A 19448-nucleotide genomic window follows, 5' to 3' on the forward strand; every position below is an offset into this window, starting at 1 on the left:
CACCAGTAGGGAGAAATTTGAAACACTTTTATAATCTATTTGGTATGGTGTCTTGCCAGTGGGTTTCAGCCCCACGCAAGTTCACACTTGATTTGGTGAGACCAAGGAATGACAGTGGAACATTCTTGGGGTGAAAGGGTTTATACCTGTGGATAAAGTGAAGGTTCCTATGGCAAGGATTCTCGACTGGCCCTGGTCGGCTAGCTCACTGCACACGTGTGGGCAATACATTATTATTGACTCTATATAAGGAGCTCCACCCAGTGCTCTGGGCGACATGGTGGCATGGCTGCAAGGCTGCAGGAGAGCAGAGCAGAGGCTGGAGTGGTGGCAGAGCCAAGGACAGAGACTGAAATGGTTACAAGGGCAGAGAGGTCCAGAGGCAGAGATCAGCTTGCTGCATGTGGACTCACTCTGAGTGGACGGGATTCTAGTGATTGACCTGCCACGGTGGAAACAAAGTTGGGTATAACCCTTTCACCCCAAGAACGTTCTACTGTCACTTCTTTGATCATATTGAATCCATAGTGATTGGGGCTGAAACCAATTGGCAAAACAATACCCAACTTTATTCCCACAGTGGCAGGTCAATCACTAGAATCCTGTCCACTCAGAGCGAGTCTGCATGCAGCAAGCCGGTCTCTGCCTCTGGGCCTCTCTGCCGGCACAGCTGCCTCTGTCTCTGTGCTCAGCACTGACACCACTTCAGCTTCTGCTGTTCTGCAGCCATGAAGCCCAGAACACTGGGTGGAGCTCTTTATATAGAATCAATAATAATGTATTACCTGCATGTGTGCAGTGAGCAAGCCAACCAGGGTCAGTTGAAAATCCTGGACATAGGAACTTTCACTCTCTTTTCACATATGAATTGGCCATTTCTTGGTTGCTTGTGAGTCAGCTACAACTAGGATGACTACATCCCTGTTTGCCTGAGACAGTCCCATTTTACCCATGGGATCCTGGCTTAGTTACTAAAACTATGTCCTTTTACTCCCCAAAAAGGCCTTGTTTGGTCAATATGGTTACCTGAGCTATAGCCAAGTGTTTTAAGTACTATGGCTTCCTGGCTCTGCTTCCTGTCACCATCTCTCCAACATCTAGGAGCAGGAGGACTCCTCCATATTTTTCCATCTTGCTTGGACACATTTGCCAGTTTGCCAGTCTGCCAGTATCCTTTGCATTTGTGTCTGAGTTTCTCCTTAATGGAATATGGGTGGAAGTGAAGTCATTGCTTCTAGGTTGTCATCTATACTTCTGACCATAAACTCTGATTTAGTGCAAGTTTCACTGTAGCTCTGGGAAGAGGGGGTTCCCCATGCTAGGCAAGTTCCCTATAAATTTGATGAGACTGAGTAAAGGCAAGGGCAAGGAGTTGGGGATTAAAGCAGGTCACCACATTTACCCTCACAGCAGCAGGTCTGGTCTCAGTCTTTCCTCATTCCTTGCTCCCTGCTCCCATGTGTGGGCTTAATTCTTGAGGAGAATCAGAGCTCTATGCTCACTCCCTGCTCTCCCAGTGGCATGCTTCCCCCCACCACCCCCAACCCCAGCTGCTCACAGCAGGAGGAACTCTGTGGGCAGGTCTCTGGTGACACCTGACCAACTACATTTCAGGAACTGAGGGGAAGAAAGAATGGGTGTTTCCTCTCCACCCCTTCACTGGACCAGCATTCCTGTGACTCACCAGCAAACATTCCGTAAATGTGCAAACAGGCTCTTATTATATACACAATGGGCACTGTTAAGGCCAGTTGGAAATCCTGGACAGAAAGTTCCATTTTCCCCACACTCACTTCTTCCCCACACCAAATGGAGAGGATGTTGAGGGCCTTTAGAAGCAAGGAGCCACAAGATAGAAGAAGCCTAGGTCTTTGAATGAATGCCTGATGCAAAAAACAACTACATTGGACAGAACTAAGCAAGAAATATTCTGCTATTATTTTAAGCCACTGATATTTGAGGTTAATTGTTATAGTAATAAGACTCCACAACAAATATACTTTCCTCCCAGATCTCAATGTGCAGTCTTGGCCTGGCTTTCCTAGAGGCAAAGCCTGAGCTAAGGATTCAGGTACATGTGGTTCACTGAGGAAGGATTCTCAGGAGAAGAGGAATGAGGGAAAGAGATAAGGGCAGGGGAAGCCACTGAATAAGGACATGGTGTTCACTGGAGTCTAGCCTTGGCCTGACCCATGCGGGCTTCTGGAGCACTACTGAGCCATGCCCAAGTGGGAGTCTGCCTTTCTACCCTATCAGTTCATCATAGGCTATGTGGTGCTTCCTGAGGGTTTGAGAGGTGGGGAAGGCATTAGTGGCTCTGGGTGCTACATGTAATCTTTCAGTTGGGGCTTGAGGGGTGGGAAGGGAAGCTGTGAGATGTTAGCAGTTAATATATAGAGTATCTGGGGACAGATGCATCTGCCTGCTAAAGGGGATCAGGGCAGGACGCTAGGCTTTTCATTTATCTGCATTAAAAAAAGTCACTGTGTTTTAATTCCCTGCTTGGTTCCCTCAGAATAAATGTTTTGCCTAAGAACTGAGAAAGCCTGAGAAGAATTAAGGAAAACATTTAAAAATTGATTAATGGAGTTCTTAGTTGCAAACCACTAAAAACGATTCTGGTTAACTTATCAGAAGATTTATTAGCAAGGGAGATTATTAGTAAGAGAGCTTTTTATTATCAAGTAGCTCCAAGAATTGCTGAGAAATAGGGTAATGAGGTTTGCAAAAATGGCGGGAATCAAGGATGGTTGGGCAGAAGGAAATGTAACCCAAGATCACAACATCTAAACAGGATTTGTTACTGTGGCACCAGCAGCAGTCAACACAATCCTGCCATCATCTCCAACATTACCCTTGATTTCATGTATGTGAGAAGTACCTTGTACAGCATCCACCCATTTGAACTTAGAGTCGGTAAGAAAAGATAGTTCATTTGTTGGTAAAATTGTAATATTTCCAGAATATCTCGCCTGGCTTTAATGCATTTGCATATCCTCAGGGGTGGAGAGAAGTTCATCTCCATATCAGTGGTTAATTACCTGAGCAGCTGAGGGCTTATCTGATCCTGAGAGGCTAGGGGGAGGTCCTTGCTTGCTTCTGCCAGGGTAGAAGAGAGAGATGGCCCTGGACTGCAGTTTGTAAGCAATAAACGGATTTTAAACTTTATTTCTCCCTTTGATTGATTTCGGTTTTACAGGTATTTTGCCCCAGGATTACCTCTCCCCGGACTTACATCTGGGAATAGTCGACAGGATCTCTGAACCTGAAATCTGTCATAATGGTTGCAACCTTTGGGAGGGCTGCCTTTAGAAATGATGGGGAGATGCCCAAAACCCCGCCTGTGGATGGTGGGGAGGCCCCAGCAGATCCAGTGGCAGAGGATATTATCCCTGTTATTATCCCCCAGCTGTGGGGCTTCCAATTTGGAAGCCCCTAGTGGGGAATTGGTCTAAGGTAAAGTATCTCCTAGGGGGGTGGGGCCTTCCCCAGAATTGGGGAAGGGCAGAAACACCAGAAGCTGCAGAATTAGTCCTCTGTGAGTTGGAAGGTTGTTTGGAGACCCTAGGGGGCCATATAGTGGCTGGCATTGTAGGGTCCTTTTTCATTGAGCTAGTGGAAAATGTTATACAGGAGAAAGAGAGGATTATCAAGAGCATTAGCAAGGATAGACTGTTAGTGAAAAGGCAGGCCACACTCCTAGAAGATTCCTTAGCAGCTGTGAGGGAGGAAGTGGCAGAAAAAGCAGCGATGCAGGAGGTTGTGGGGTAGGGGCAGGAAAGAGTGGTGCCTTCAGCCCCGGAGATGGTGGAGGAACCCGAGGGAGAAGAGGAGGAGGCAGGACCATGGGCGGATCTGCTACTGAGGTGAGGGGGGGGAGGTACCGTCCTCTCCTGTTTTGAAGGCCCACCCAGCTGTAATTAAGAAAATAAAAACAAAACAACCATGGGCTCCTCAGGGGGAGGAGCAGCTCCCTCCCCAGGTTGTGGAGCGCTCCATGCTCTGCCCCTATACCCGGGATGAGCTGGTGGACATGAACGTCGGGTATAGGCAGAAGCCATCAGAATCTCTGCGCATATGGCTTATACGTCTCTGGGATATTGGGGTGGAAAACATTGTTATGTCGGGTACCGAGATGAGTAGAATGGCTTCCCTGACGACTCACCCTTCTGTCCGGCAGTGGTTGCAAAATGCCCGTCTTGCCTCGGGGAATCAGAAATCAGGCACTCCTGGAATGGCAGCTGTCATGAGGGTAGTTTGGCCTAATCAGGGTGATTTTCCATATTTTCTCAGTTGTTGGAAAACGTATGCAGAACTCCAACAGGTACTGCAGGAATTGGGTATAAAAAATATCATCTATAATATGGACCCCTAGGGCCCTGATGAGGAGGTGTTCACTGTAGGAATGAGAAACCTGGTGCTTCATACAGTTCCCATATCTCTCTTTGGGTCCCTAGTGACTACTCGCCCCCACCTAGAGCAACCCATAAGTGAGGCTACTCATACTTTAGCAGATCTGGGGGAGGTTGAAACAATAAGGGCACGGAGGGAAGTATGGGCCATGACTGAAAGGAGAAGTGCAAAAGGCCCCATGAAGATCTCAAGGACCCAGATGTAGGTTGATTTGATAAAGGCTGAGGTAGGGAAAGAAAAACTTGATGGGCAGACCAATAAAATCTTGTTAGAACTGTGGCACCAATTAAAGCCAGACCAGCAGTTCCAGCTGCTGAGGTCCAGGACACGAAAACCAGAGTCAAAGCCTCATGTCCGCCTGTATCACTGCAAAACTTCACAGGAGACAGTACTCAGGATTCACCTGAGCCCTCATCCCCACAGGAGGATGATTGGGCATTATGGTTTGGCTGAGGGAGGTGAAGTTCCCCACCCTGGGGGACATGGTGGGGACTGGGGGCCACATGTAAAATTAGCAATTCATTTGTTTCCTGTGAATGTACAACATGTCCTGGTGCTGGTGGACACAGGAGCTGAGTGTTCTCTGATTCATGGCAACCCTGAGCATTTTCCCAGGGCCCCTGCAGTGATAGATGGCTACAGGGGTAAGGCAGTTAGAGTGAAGAAAGCCCAATCTCATTGGGAATAGGGCGTTTACCCCCAAAGGAGTATACTGTGTACATTTCTCCCATTCCTGAATATATACTGGGGGTAGATATCCTGCAGGGCCTGTGGTTACAGACCACTGCAGGTGAGTTCAGACTGAGGGTACGTGTGGTAAAGGCAGTTCTGAGGGGACATGCTAAGCACTCACCTGCCTGTACCTCAGTGGTTGACAAATACTAAGCAGTATAAATTGCCTGTGGGGCAAAAGGAAATTGGAGAAACTCTACAGGAGTTGGAGAGGGTGGGCATCATAAAGCCCACTCATAGTCCTTTGAATACCCCAGTGTGGCCAGTGAGAAAGCCAGACAGCTCCTGGCATATGACTAGACTACAGAGAATTGAATAAAGTCACACCCCCTTTGCATGCTGCTGTCCCTCTATAGCAGACATTCTAGACACCCTCAGCCATGAGCTGGGAATGTATCATTATGTATAGACCTTGCTAATACTTTCTTTTCTATTGAGATACCACAGGAAAGCCAGAAACAGTTTGCCTTCATGTGGGAAGGCCGGCAGTGGACATCCACTGTCTTCCACAGGGATACATCCACAGTAGCACCATCTGTCATGGACTTGTAGTCCAGGACTTGGTCACATGGAAGAAACTGCAAACGGTGCAGTTGTATCACTACATTAATGATATTGTGCTCACATATGATTCTCTTTAAGATTTAGAAGGGGCGGTTCCTGGACTGTTGCAACATCTACAGGAAAAAGGATGGGCTGTGAACAGCACCAAGGTTCAGAGACCTGGTTTGTGAAATTCTTGGGGGTTGTCTGGTAGGGTAAAACTAAGATTGTTCCTAGGGCAGTCATAGCCAAGGTCTGGCCTTTCCCCACCCCTACCACTGTGGCAGTATTACAACAGTTTTTCGGTCTCTTGGGCTACTGGAGAGTGTTTATCTTGCACTTGGCACAAATTCTGAAGCCCTTATACAAAAGGGCATCAGGTGGGACTGGGATGAGACATGGGCAGCTGCTTTTACTGCTGCCAAGTGGTCAGTCAATGCCATACAGGCCTTGAATATAATGGACTCATCAAGGCCTTGCAAACTAGATGTTCATATAACTGAAGATGGTTATGGATAGGGTCTTTGGCAGCAGCTTGAACAGACATGCCAATCTATTGGATTCTGGTCACAACTATGGAAAGGTGCAGAGGTCTGGTACACCTTAAAAGAGAAGCAATTGGCTGCTGTGTACCATGCCTTCCTGGCTACAGAGCCCATCGCCAGAACAGCTCTGACCAAGGTAATAACCACCTATCCCATTGCGGGGTGGGTTTGAGACTGGACACAAAGGCCACAGAGTGGCATGGCACAGACACTTACACTGGCCAAATGGGGCACATATTTACAGCAGTGCAGCACTCTTTCTACTAGCCCCTTAAGTGGGGAACTCCAACGCTTTTTGGGGCCAGTGACCTATGCCAGCGGAAAGCAGGAAGAAATTGTTTTTGAGCCATTGGTAGCTGAGACTCCTTATCAGGAGGGAAAAGCCCCTATACCTGAAGATGCTTGGTACACAGATGGCTGTAATCATGGGTAGCCCCTAAAGTGGAGGGCTGTGGTTTTCCATCCTAAGACTGAGACAATATGGATGGAAGATGGAGAGGGGAAGAGCAGCCAATGGGCTGAGTTGCAGGCTCATGTTATCCCAGGAGCCTTCCCCTGTAGTTGTCTGCAGTGACAGCTGGGCCACCTATCGGGGCTTGACCCTGTGGCTACTGACATAGTACCATGCCAGCTGGAAGGTTGGTCACCGGCCCCTTTGGGGGCAAGAGTTGTGGCAAGACCTATGGGCCTCTGGTCAGAATAAGACTGTTACTGTATATCATGTGATTGGCCATTTGCCTTTGGCATCCCCAGGGAATGATGAAGCAGACACATTGGCCCAGGTGGGCTGGCTGGAAGGAAAACCCACCTCTGATGTGGCCCAATGGCTACACCAGTGTTTGTTGCACATGGGGCAAAAGACACTGTAGGCTGTAGCCCAGAGTTGGGGTTTGCACTGACCTTTGAAGAAGTCAGCAGAGCCCTGAAGGAGTGCCTTGTGTGCTCTAAGAGGGTCGTACACCAAGTCCCACAGCAGAATGGGACAATGGTAAGGGGGCCTATACCCCTTGTAAGGGGGCAAATAGGCTGTATTGGGCCTCTACCCATATCAGAAGAATATCGATATGGCATGACTTGTGTGGATATGGCTACTGGACTATTGGTCATTTTTCCTGTACATCATACAGATCAGTAAACCACTAAGAGGGGCCTGGAGCCTATGGCTGGCAGCAGGTGATTGAGAGTGATCAAGGCACCCACTTTACTGGACATGCTTTACAAGAATGGGTGCGGAAATTAGGAATAAAGTGGAAATTTCATGTATCATATAATTCCATTGGACTAGGCATGATAGAGAGGTACAATGGTTTACTGAAATCTGGCCTAAAGTCAGACACCAATAGTCTACAGGGCTGGTCAGTTCGCCTATGGACAGTGTTACGGTGTTTGAATGAGAAGCCACACAAAGGAGCTTTGAGCCCTGTGGATATGCTCACACACCTTGCTGCCTCTCCTATACAATTGTACATCGAAACCAAAGAAGAGTTACTGAAACCAGGATATGGCCAGCAGAGCAACATCCTGCTGCCAGTCCCTACTGCATTAAACCCTGGAGACAATGTGGAATGGACATGGCCCTGGAAATTTTGACACATGGACCAGTGATGGCTGGCCCTTCTAGCACCTTGAAGGAAAGGCCTGGAAGCTGGCCTCATGTGTTCCTGGAGTAACAGCAGAGTGGCCCCCAAAGATCATGGTAGTGTACCCAAAAAACATCCAGGAGGTAAGAGCATCTGGCAGGGAAGTTTTGTTTTATCTTTATGGCCAGTGCATGTACCTCCCGTAGCAATATATATTGACCCATCTGTAACCCCCACAGAGAGGGGGGGTGAACATCTGGTATGCTAGACCAGGACAAGATCCCATTCCTGCCACTGTCCCATAACAGGACCACTCTCCTGCATGCATCCTACCTGATGGACAAGATTTGCCTATGCTGGTATCATTAAAACATGTATCTTATCTCCCTTAAGGTTATTTTCTCCTGCAGTCCTTGAGGCCTGAATGCACCCCCTGGCTGCAGCTGCCATGTGATGATTGCTCTGAACCCTCAGCTACTGTCTGTCTGTGAAATGGGCGAGCTATGGACTTAATCTGCATAAGACTTTGAACCTAGCTGAATCCTCCGGCTTGAGAATTATCATGATTTTATTTCTGTTGCTATTGTTATGTCATTAGTCTGGTCACAATGCTCCAGTTTTCTCACACAGGGACCACTGTGGAAGAGGGGGAATGAGTAGACTATGAGGTGAGATTTCTGGAGGGGTGGCCTGTGGGTAAAATTATAATATTTCCAGAATATCTTGCCTGGCTTTAGTGCATTTGCATATCCTCAAGGGTGGAGAGAAGTTCATCTCCATATCAATGGGTAATTACCTGGGCAACTGAGGGCTTATCTGAACCTGAGAGTTTAGGGGGAGGTCCTTGCTTGCTTCTGCTGGAGTAGGAGAGGAGACGGCCATGGACTGCAGTGTGTAAGCAATAAACGGATTTTAAACTTTATTTCTCCCTCTGATTGATTTAGGTTTTACAGGTATTTTGCCCCAGGATTTCCTCTCCCTGGACTTACATCATTGCTTACGATAAAAGGAGCAGAAGTGTTACCCAGGAGCTGGGTGGGGGACTCTGTTGAAAAGCATGAGCACTTCTACCTATCCTTCTGTGATGTAGTGAATCATAAGAAAAACACATTTGGTAATTCAGATGACCAAATATATATATATATATATTCCAGGTATATTTGGTCTTAATCCATAATTCCTAAAGACACTGCAGTGTCTTAAGGTGAAATGGGTGTCTTGTCATGTTAGTGAGAGACTTTGGACCCCACCCAAGGTCAGGAGCTGGAGGCTGAATCAGCCAAAGGCCAACAATTTTGTCAATGATGACTATGCAATGAAGCCCTCACAAACACCCCTGAGAAGAGCTTATCACTCTCTTGGCTCCTGCTTCTCTGTCAGAGAGAGAACTTCTAGGCTTGGGGAACCAGAACACTTCCACTTGCCACTCAGCCAGGCCTCAAAGCCCCACAGGACAGAAGCTCCTTTATTTGGGACCTTGCTGCATGTATCTCTTCATCTGGCTGTTAACTTGTATCCTTTACAGTATCCTTTATTAAATGGTGAATGTGTTTTCCTGAGTTCTGTGAGTTGTTCTAGCAAATTAATCGGACCTCATGGGGAGGGAAGTTGTGGGAACCTCCAATCAGTAGCCAGTAGGTCAGAAGCACAGGTATTGTGCCTGAGACTTGTGATTGGCATCTGGAGTGGGGGTGAAGGGCAGTTTTGTAGGATGGTGCCCTTAACCTGGGGAATCTGGTGCTATTTTGGGTCAGATAGCATCAGAATTGAGCTGAGTTCTAGGACACACTGCTGGTATTTGAGAATTGCTCGGTGTTATGTGTGGGAAGACCACCTCACACACACACACACATACACACACACACACACACACACACACACACACACAGTGGAATTTGGTCTGGGGACCTGAAAGGAGTTTACTACTATTTCTGCTGTGTATAATACTATTATTGCTGTTATACATAGGAAGGAAAACAACTACATCTTTCAATATCAGAGCTTTATGTCTATGACCCTTTAAGTCTTTGGAGTGCCAACAGACCTCTCTAAAAAGGGAAATACCCTTTACATTTTTTTTATTCTTACTCCCTTGTTTATAATATGACTATGTTTAAGTCAGTCCTGGATACGGGTCAGTAATGATTTGGAACATCACATGTATGGAAAGAAAAAGAAATGCTGATAGAAGACATACCTGACTCCACTCGAGTTATCCCAGGCATTCACTGACCACACTGGTTTTCCCTCCTAGAACTCTGTTATTGCCTCCAAGCTAGTAACAAACTTCAGCACAAAGACCTCTCAGTTCAAAAGCCACAGCCCAATATCTATCTTTAAAAAGCAGTGCATTCATTCTGCAAAGAGTTTATTGACTTAAGTACAAAATTCATAGCAGTTTAGGGTTCTCAACACTGGGAGACTCAATTAATGGGCTTATTTTGCTTTTGTAGTTACATACAAAATAATAATTTTAACTAATGTGGTAGATTGCAAAAATGACCTCCCTGTGTCCAAGGCCTTTGCCTGGATGTGATTTTTCAATGTCTCCCATCAGATGTGAAATCCATTTCCTCTCTCTGAATCTTGCTGGCTTTGAGACTTGTCTGAGTTGTTACAATGTGGCAGAAGTGACAGCATGCCAGTCCTGAGTCTTGGCCTTGCCAGGATATGCATGTTTCTACTCTTTCCTGAGACCCGTTGGAGGTCATTTTGAAATAGCCAGCACCCAGCAACCTGAGGGCTGACCACAGACAAATAAGTGATCCCCACCAAGACCAGAAGAACCACTGAGCCTAGCCTAACCCAAATTGCCAACCCACAGAATTATAAACTAACAAACCACTGCTGTTTAAGTCACTAAGCATAGGGGAGCTGTGTTGAGCCACAGAAAACAACTACTACAGAGAGTGCATTAGCTCTTGTCAAATGGGAAGAGGCAGATAATAAAGATATTCAAAGCCTGGGCTATCACACTCATGTGTGTCTGCCCAGAGACTTTATCTCCTGTTTAAGATTCCTTAACTACTAAGGCTGTGGGGAGGTATGTGAGTCTCAGTCATTTGGCAGGCACTAATTATCTGACCATGTATCACTGTCATTTCCAGGAGAACTTGATAATACCCAACGGCTGCTCATTTCCAATTCCAAGAGAGCTAAGAGAAGAAAAAAATAATAGTATTAACAGGCCTCACACATTGTAGTAATCACTGGCTGCATAATTAAAATAGAAATCTGTCATCTACAGCAAGAAATGAGGCAGGTAAAATTAAACTGTCATAAAAATAATTAAAAACTAGACTTTTAAATTAAAGGATGCTTTTAAATAATTAGTTAACATTAGCTGTTGTTCTAAACAGATTTGCTGTTAACCTTTAACACTTTGCTAAGGCACTCCTTTCTTAACTGAATTTTAATTATGCTTGAGAGGAAGTAAAAAAGTCATCCATTCATTAATCTTTTCTGCACCTATTCTATTTAAGGTGGACCTTCATGGGATGCCTTGAAGAGTGACAATTGTCTTTGCTCTCAAATATATCAAAATACAGAAGGAAGGGAAGTATTCTAAAATGTCTCTTAATTGTTGATTTTTAATTAATTGGCATAAGGAAAAGACATTCTCAAAGAGGTAGCTTAAAGATATAGGGGAAGAGGTTGGTATTATGAACTTACAAAGAACGTGCAAAGCTGTAAGCAGAGTAACTAATGGGGATCTTCAGAACTACATTTTCAACAGTGGATTGGGTTTCAGCAATTCTCAGGAAGGGGATGTCAACATTTTTGTTTCAGAAAACAACCTGCATTCACCAGCTAGGGGTTCAGTGGAGTTTCCTTAGGCAAATAAACCTGAGAGCCACAGACCCTTGCAGCAGAGGAATGAGGGTCTAAGCACCAGCCAACTGTGGCATAAAAAAACTTGTGCAGGAAGACTAGGAATCTGATTTTTTTCACCATCCCTGATGTCCCAAGTCCACAAAAGCATCTACAGGTCACCTTTGCTGTGGATGTCCTTGGTTACCTCATGAGGGCCCCTCCTCTGTTCTCTGTGTTGAGTATTTCCAGTACATCATTGGATGTTTGCTTGACATTACAGCACAGGATGGCTTTAAGAAGTTGCTTGACTAGGGCTACCTTGGTTGCGGGTAAGAGAGCTGATCTTGGGTAAGGCGCAAAAGTTTCCCTTATCACTGAGAAAGCAGAAGAACCTGGATCTTACCAGCACATTATCAACCTACCTGCCTCTGTCCCAGGTCACTCTGATTGTGTGGAAGGGAGGTCCATGCTCCTATAGAAAGCACACTCCTCTTCTGCAAAACCTATACTGTCAACACTCAAGGCCATCAATTCATTAACTTTTGCCTCTTCGGTATTTTCATTTTTTCTTTCTAGGTCTTATGATTATGTTTCTACCATTTATAAAGAAAATGGTTTTCCCTGAATTCTCCATCACCCAAACAAACAAACAAAACCTTTTGATTTCTCCTTTCACAGAACTGTTTGGAAGAGTGATCTATACTCATGGGTACCAATATCTCCTGTCCCATTAAACCCATTTTGACAAGTTTTTGCCTCCTCATTCCAACTACTCAGTTCTTAAAAAGTCACCGGTGACCTGCATGTTTCTCAACCTAATCATTATTTGTCCTTAAGTTACTTAACATGTGGCATTGGGGGAAGTTAAAAACTCCCTTCTTCTTGAAAACATTTCTTCACTTTATTTCCATGACATCACATTCTTGTTGTTTCTCTCCTATACTCTAGCCATTTATTCTAAGTCTCTACTGCTGGTTCTTCACCATATTCTGGCTTTGGAAATTGGAAGTGCCCAGCATTCAGGCTTTGGCTTTTGTCACTATTTTATCTAAACTCATTCCTTTGGTGATCCCATTGAGTTTCATGTGCTTAAATAGCTTCAGACAAATATGCAAGCATAAAATACAGGCTCCACAATTCAGCCCGACAGCCTGGAGCTCTCCTCTACTCATCCACTATTTGATGGCCTTGTTAGCCTTCCCAGTTTAATGATGAATAGGTACTTTAAACATAACAGGTCCAAAACCGAACCACACACGTTTATCACAGTCTCTCTCATCTCAGGAAACTGAAATTCCTTTTATTCCAGTTGGCTGAGCAAAAATCCTTGCCATCATCCCTAACACCACTCTCTCCACACCACTTTCTCCCATACAAGAAGTGTGATCAAGCAAACTCGACGGACTCAACTTTGAAATAGTTCCACGATGCAGCCTATTCAGGGACTTATCATCATATTCACTACTAAGCCCCTTATCTCAGCCATCATTGTCTATCACCTGTAATATTCTGATGGCCTCTTATCTTGTCTTCCCCCTTCCTATCAGTCCATTCCAAGTAGGTTAGTCAGAGTGAGCCTGTAAAAAAATGTAAACAGACCATGTCACTCTTTTTCTAGAAATTCTCCAGAGGACATTTACCTCTCCCAGACTTAAAGGACACAATGTTTCACTGTCCCCAAACAATCTTGAGTTCACTTCATTAATCTCCTTAATCAATCTATTTGGCTCAACTCATTGGCCCTCCTTCTGCTCTTCAGACATGTCAGGTAGACCTTACCAGCAGCCTTTGTAATTGCTGGCTTCCTATTTTTCCTCAGCCATTTTCATGGATGTCTCTGACACTTTCTTCCCAGGATTTACTCAGTTGCTATCTTGTTCTGTAAGATCTTACTTCCTGGCCATTCTTCTAAAATTTCAAGCATTTTCACTACCATTATTTTTCCTAACCCCTTCTTCTACTTCACTTTGTTCTCCTTAGCATTTGTAGCCATCTAAAGTGGCACACATTTTATTTATTGATCCTTTTTCTATAGAATATAAACTAAACAAAGTTAAGGATTTTAGTCTGATCACTGCTTGCATTGATTGTATCATTGTTACTAGTTAATTGGTTTCTCTGATTCTCTAGCCTTTGTCATGTTTATCTCAAGAGAGGCTGATTATGTTTGTCTGCTGTATTGTTGGGCTGGTCCATGAGACTTGCTTTGACCAGTGGAATGTAGGCAGAACTGATAGTGTAGTAGTTCCCAGACTTGGCTTTAAGAGGCATTGCATGTTATCCACGCACCTTTCTTATATTTCTGCCATTGCATGGGAGGCACATGCCTCATGTAACCACTGGTCACAGGAGGATATGGGCCATATGTTGTAGACTCATACAATTTGTACAACATATAGGTTGGAGTCTTGCTCAGTTGAGCCCAAGCTAGATCAGCCAGACCCTAGCCACATGCACAAAAGAGAAATTAATGCATATTGGTGTATGTCACTGAAATGCTTTGGTTGTTATGCTCCAATAGCTATCTAATATACTGTTCTGTCCACAGATCCTTACACATAGCAAACACACAGTAAAAAACAGATGAATAAAAGACCACATCAAAGAAATGTAAATCATCTTACTTGTGGGACTCATTAATGCTTGCCAAATATTCTGCCTTTGCCTCTTCCAGCAAAGAGCATAGGGCCATATGACTAGTTCTGACCAATGAGTTATGAACTGAAGTAACACTGTGTCACTTCCAGTCTAGAGTATTTAATTGCAAGGCATTCTGAAGCTCTATTTTTCCCTTTGGAAAAGTGAGATGTAAAGTTTCAAATGCCAGCTACTCCATGTGTAATAGCAATAAGCAGAACCTCCTGCTGTCATACAATTGGCATATAACATGCATGAGAAATAAAACATTGGTGCTTTAAACCTCCAAGATTTAGGGGTTGTTACAGTAATAGAACCTAACCTGTATCTTATTTTTGCAAAATAATATGCAGATAAAACATATGTTTAGAGTCATTTTAAATGATTTCAAGTGATACAGGGATGTTGAACTTATATCCTTGTCTTAGGAATTAGAAAGTTTCTAACATAAGTTTTTGCTTTAAAGAAACTTGGGTCAATATCTGGAAATAGCCAAATATTGGATGTGTGACATTAGGTAAATCATTAAACTGCTTTAACATTATTTCTTTATTTGAAAAATAAGACTAATAATATTCTCTCAGAGGTTATTGTTGTCATTCATTCTATACCTGGCATTTATTGAGGATGTACTGAGCTCAGATTTTGAGCTCCAGGAGCTTGATGTCCATGAAAGGATAAGCCATGACCCTTACTGCCATATTACCAGGCACAGAATGTGGTAATGGCCAGGACAGCTTCAGAACAAGCATATAAGTGGGTTAAAGAAAGATAACATCTGGCAGGGGAAGCAGGAAAATACCATGCATGAATCAGAAGCAATTATCTGGGCCAGAGGAAAGCATCACTTGGATCCTAGTTTCTAAGCAAACTTTTTTCCCAGTACTTAGCTCTCTGGCCCATTAAACTACTCTCTGTCACTTCTTTGCAAAAGCTTCCACTTCTTGTTCAAGGGTAGCTGATATTTTAACCATGAGTTTGCTGTCCTAATGACAACATGACCCTAGAAAAGTTTATTCTGGTGACCTTCACATCCCTACAGAATATATTCAGGCCACTGTAGCTCTTCACAACTCTCCTTCATTGAGTTCCTTGCAATCTTCAGTTATTAATTCTATGATTATTTAAACACCAATCCCTCTACTCAATAAATTATATGTGCCATGAGGACAAAGTTATATTACACATACCCAGTTCACAGCACAGTGTCTGAAATGTAGTAAGAGCTCAATAAACAATTGATGAATGAATGTGTAAATCAGGGTCAGATCTCCCATCTCCACTGTGTCCCTCCACCCAGATCATCACCAGAGTTAGGTTTAATAACATTGGTTGAATATGAATTCTTAGAAATGAAAATGACCTTAATAAAGTGAATTTACCCCAAATATAACCCAAACTCTCCTACTCAGAAACTTTCATATGTTAAAAGAGGACCTGTATACAAACTTCCAGTTATAAAATAAATAAATCTTAGGGATATAATGCACAACATGATGACTACAGCTAACTGTGAAATAACCAAATTATATAAATACTTGGTTTGGATTGAAAATCAACTCATTTAGCACTGTGTCAATGGCTCTAAAAACGACCTATTTCTAATTTTGTAGGAAAATGGCTAAGATGGTAAACTCTAAGAGTTCTCATTACAAGGACAAATTTTGTTTAATTTTTAACATTTTCTTCTTTCTTTCCTTTATATTGTATCTATATGAGATAATGGATGTTAGCTGAACCAACTGCAAAAATCGTTCCATAATTATGTAAATAAACTATCATGTTGTATGACTTAAATTTATACAGTAATATATGTCAATTATTTCTCAATGAAACTAGAAAAAATAAAATAAAAGAGGACCTGTAAAAAGGTTATTTTAAATCAAATGAAAGACTACCTCATGGTGGAATTTCTGACTAACAGGGTATTTAATAGAAAAGAGACAAGAAAGTGTTTTGGAGCCTTTTCACATGCATTATCATGCTGCTCTTCAAACTGCTCCATCTGTGCAATTGTTTACTCATAAGGTTGAACAGGAGTAAGAGAAAGAGAGGCAAAGAAACATTTGAAAAAATACATAGTTTTTCCTAAATCAGGGTATTTTTAAAATTCATTTTACCTTGATTAAAACTGAGGAACTAATTGAATTAAGTATGTGCTAGAAATTACAATAACTACCCTTTGAAATGTAAATGCTTGGGTGCCTGAAAAACGATTAAAGAAACAGGCCAGCAAAAGAATCCTTAATGCATTCTGATGTAGCCAAACATTTTAGGTTGTGCTTTTTATGTCACTTTATTTGGAAATACTTCACCATAATGTGACATACCAAAATAACTTAGGCAAGAATCTTTTTTCTTTAGCAAGAATGAACTGTAAAACATTATGTGCTTGGATGTAAAACTGAAATCACAGGACTCAAGAAGTAATTCCTCACCATGAATGCTAACTCTGTAAAGAGTGTAAGTAATAAGTCTGTAACAAGTGTGGGTTTCCATTTGAATGTTGGGATGCTGAACCAAATTATATAAATACTTGGTTTGGATTGAAAATCAACTCACTTAGCACTGTGTCTACAGCTCTAACAACTGCCTATTTCTTATTTTATACATATCATCTGCTCGATTTGCCTTTAATTTACTGTATAAGTAGTGTGACCTCATTTCATGGAGATGAAGACAACCTCAGATTCACTTAGAAGCAATAATTATGGATTGCAGAAGGATAATATAATAAGATCCCATTTGCATAAAATTTCTATTTGAATGTTGGATGCCAGTGTTGGCTTTATTAGGGTGACACATCTGCCAGACTCAGCTATGGCTTGAATGGGAAACAAAAATGTAATGTGAGTGCCTAAAATATTGAACCCTGTAAGAGTCACAGGGATTGAGCATGTCAGCTGATGTAGCGAGTTGGCCCTCTGTTCAATAGCATCATCAAGAGCCTGCCAACTTACTAAGCATTTATGAAGGCTGTTTCAATTATGACTTAAAAACAACCTACAAGGTCACTATTATTAATATCATTCTGTTTGGCAGATGAAAAAAGTGTGAAAGTTAATTAATGGAAACCTCACTGACATGGCACTGGGAGGCCTGCAGGGGGAGCTCTGATGCCCACCACCCCCCATAAATCTCAGATCCCACTGGAAAAGATGGGAGGCCACACCACTTTAGCTACTTGACCACCTGCACCAGGAAGGTTTCCACCTTCCTCCTCCCCTGAACAGTCCAGCCAATGGGAGACTGACACAACCCAGCCAACGAGAAGCCATGACAAGTGGGATGCCCAGTTTCCTCCAATGGACTTTTTGCTTAGAACCAGCCCTCCTAACTCGGCCATTTTCCTCTACAAAAGAGTGTTCCTCTCCTTCATTCTTTGAACATGCTTATGGTTTTCCTTTATCTGCATGTCCAAGATTACAATTCTCTATTTCTGAATAAACCTGTTTTTGTTGGTAAAATAACTAACTGTTTTATTTTTAAGGTTACCCAAAGTAACTTGGCACAAAGCCACATAGTTAGATGGTGGCAGAACCGTAACACTAGCTCTGAATACAAAGTCCAAACGCACATTACCTCTTCTCTGTCTTTATCTAACTTTCATCCATCTCTTCATTTCTCACTCCTCATCCTCTCTTTGTCTGTCCACCTATGTTTCTTCCTGTCTTTCTCTGTAACTTCAAGTACCTGTTGCCATGTTCCTCTGTGTTTTTCTCTGACTTGACATCAGCCCTTGTGAGTTTCTTTCTGTTCTTCTGGAATTCCCTGTCTCTCTATCTTTCATTTTCTTTCCTTCCTTTATTCTTTCAATCTCCTTACTCAAATAATTATTTATCTTTTTCCCATTTAGGTATCCATCCAACATACTTGTTTTTATTTCTCCATTCATCTGTGTGGGCACTCAGGATTTCTGTATCTTCATATGCTTTTCTGAATCTGTTGTGTACTTTCTGTTCTTCTCTGAGTCTCTTCTTGTCTCTGTCTGTCTCTCTTCCTCTCTCTATTCTCCCACCCTCACCCCTTCTTTCCTCTCTCCATTCAAAGTTACTGATTTTCCAGGTATTTTAATAATCTCTTCACCCTTCACCCTATTCAAGGACAGAAAATGTGTCCCCATGTGTTGAAGTTATATACCTTGCTAAAGCAATAAATTATTCTATGACTCAACCTAAGGTCAACCCTAATGCCTTGTTGGAAGACATAGTATTGAAAGAAGAATATCCATGGGTCTCTGCATTTCTACACATTTTATGAGTGGGGCACTAAATTCCCTTTGTTTGAGATTATCTTTTCAAGGATGTTTGTATACTGATCAGCCTTGGAAGACAAAAATAGTGTCTTCTTCTGAAGCTAAGGACAAGTTGATTTATGTCCTTGGAAGATAGAGATGGCATTTCCTTCTGGAGGAAAAGGCAGGCATCCTTACTATCCAGGTGAAATAGCGTAATGTCTCCCATGAGAAAAGGGAGGACACACCTGCCATATGCAATTCAGGTGCATTAAGCTTAAGGTTTCCCTTCTGTATGTAACCTCCTGCAGGCACAGGCATCTATGTGGGCCCCATCTGTGTAGCCTCTGTTAGACTTGAGGGGCTGAAACAAATACGCTGCTAAAGTTCTCTGTGTCTGATTCAAGAATCTCCTGTATTCTGCAGGCAGCCATGAGAATGTAGCAGGCTTACTCCTTAGCTTGTAAGTGACAAAATTCATAGCCCTTCACAAGTTCTTGCCTCAAAGCTGTGCCTTTGTTCATCCTCTCTCATGGCAGTGCCATATTGATCACCAACAGTTTTTTTTTTTAATGTATCTTGAAAAGGAGAATGCTTTAACCACGTTTTTCCAGCTTCCTATTACACCTCAGAAAGTGATGACTATTTCAACATCAAACTGAGGTTATCTCTGCCCTATCTACTATTTTAATGAAGGGGAAACCCCCTTTCCATCCTCGCACTTCACAATGCCTTCCTCCCTACACTTAACGTGGTGGGTGGGGTGTCGCTTAGATGTAACTGGGCATAGTCAAGCTTTACTTCCTTTCCAAAGCTAATGCAGCTGAAAGGCTGAAGCTGGCGGAGTATGGCTGTATCAGACGTCTTGTCCCAACTCATATCTTCTCCGTGGTCCTAGCTGCAGCTGCAGCAGGGAAGCACTTACAGGTTTTGACTTACGCATGCCCACTG

This window comes from Manis pentadactyla, chromosome 5 (assembly GCF_030020395.1).
Source record: "Manis pentadactyla isolate mManPen7 chromosome 5, mManPen7.hap1, whole genome shotgun sequence".
Taxonomy (NCBI): domain Eukaryota; kingdom Metazoa; phylum Chordata; class Mammalia; order Pholidota; family Manidae; genus Manis; species Manis pentadactyla.